The following is a 2,022-nucleotide window of genomic DNA, read 5'->3' on the forward strand; positions in this document are numbered from 1 at the left end:
ATATTTGGAAAGGAGATCTTTGTTTTCTACAAAGGGTTGCAGCCTGCAGCTTGGCCACCCACAGGCTAGAAAGTATAGCTTCCAGCAGAAACCAATGTCAGAGGTACCTTGAGAGAAGGAAGAGCAAAATGAGAATTTATGCTAGACGGGTTGACCAAGCATACATACTTAAGAGGTTATAGAAGGATCTACGAATATTCATGACAGGTAGTACAGACACACATAGTAAATAAACACACATGTAACATATGTTTCATGTTCACCTTGAGATAAGGACTTAACATGTAAATGAGTTGGGTTTCAAGATTTATTGATTGAATTCCCCAGCATAGGAGCCTCTGGGGAAAGAGAGCTGAGAAATGGAGATGGACAAACAGAGTCATAACAGGACATCCTCTGGTGTGAAAAAATTCAACTGTTGATCAAATGAAGGCAAAATTGAAGCCCCCATGGATGAATCTGAAGAACTGGAATTCTTAAGGGTGATCAACATAGGCCTCTCCTCATTCTCAAACTTACCAAAGTTAAACAAACTCAAGAGGTTTGAACTAAGCAATAATACAATCTCAGCAGGCATAGAAGTATTGGCCGAACCTCACACATTTAAATTTAACTGACAACAAAATTAAAGACCTCAGTAGAATAGAACCAAGCCACTAAAAAAAGTTAGGAAACCTCAAGAGCTTAGACCTTTTTTCAGTTGTGAGGTAACCAACTGAACTACAACAAAGAAAATGTGTTCAAGCTCCTTCCCAAACTCACATATTTGGATGGCTATCACAGAAAACAATGAGGAGGAAGAGGATGAGGATGAGGATGATGAAGATACTCAGGAAGTGGAAGATGAGGAGAACAAGGAGGAGGTGGAGGAAGGTGAAAGGGAGGATGTGAGTAGAGAGGAGGAGAAGGAAGAAGGTTATAATGAGGGGGAAGTAGATGATGAGGAAGATGAAGGAGATCCAGGTGAAGAAGAAAGGGGTCAAAAGTGAAAACGAGAACCTGAAGATGAGGAAGAAGACAATGACTAAGTGTAATAATCTATTTTGAAAAATTCCTGTTGTGATTTGACGTCCCCTTCCTCCACTAAATGCTGCCCCCTCAAACTTATTTTTTTCTGATTGTAACATTGCTGTGGGAACAAGAGGGGGAAAGTGTACTGGAGGTTGCAGAGGAAGGGTGGGAGGAAATGGAATAAAAATATTATTTTTGTTGCAAAAAGAAAAACATATAGATGAATTAAAATTATGCTTTGTATGTCTTGAGGTAAAACAGAAGACACAGAGGAATCTTGTGTACAGCCACTATAAACGGGCCAGAACCAGTCCATAGTCCTTGGTCTCTTGTCAGAAAGAAATGTTGGTTAGTTGCTGTATGGAAACCACAAAAGGGAGTGGGAACTTCAAGTAGTCAATTGAAGTCAGCTGTGAATCAAGGTTTTGAAAGGCCTAGTTTGTATTTAACCCTTAGTAAGAAAAGCTTTTGGTAGCTAGCAAGGGAGAAGATACAAAGAAGTGTGTCCAACTTTGGCTTTCCCATGGCCAGGATCAATTTTATGGGTTATGTGGAATCCACTTGGTCAACAGGGGTCTGTTCAATTGGTTAGGAAGCTTAAGATTTAATTTTTATTTCTTAAGAACTTCCAAAAAGAATTTTATTATTGAAAAGGGATAGTGTTTCTTCCTCATACAATTCATTAAAAACACTTCTCTATGGTTAATGCTAACCTTTAGTCTCTTTTTAAAATTATTATTATGGCATCTTTACCTTCTCCTTTATATTTTAATCTTTTAAGGGTTCTTTTTTTCCTACTTAATTTCCTACTTCTTTTTATTTTATTTTCTTTCTGGTACTTTACTAAATAGTTTATTTTGAAATTGTTGGCCTATAGAGAAAAATTTTCCAATAATTTTTTACATACCTAAATTCTAAAGAAGATATTAAATGAACCTTCTCTTGGCATAACATCTATTTTAAAACAATGAATCTCAATCAGTTTTGTTATCACTTTAGTTGTGGAAAAAA

The 2,022-nt window shown here is 36.8% G+C and overlaps 1 pseudogene; it reads left to right on the top strand.

The window, feature by feature from the left end:
* Nucleotides 1–359: 359 nt before the first annotated feature.
* On the top strand, nt 360–1,028 carry LOC111727687 (annotated as a pseudogene).
* Nucleotides 1,029–2,022: the final 994 nt, after the last annotated feature.

This window comes from Otolemur garnettii, unplaced genomic scaffold, assembly GCF_000181295.1.
Source record: "Otolemur garnettii isolate 467f Iridium unplaced genomic scaffold, OtoGar3 scaffold00118, whole genome shotgun sequence".
Lineage (NCBI taxonomy): Eukaryota > Metazoa > Chordata > Mammalia > Primates > Galagidae > Otolemur > Otolemur garnettii.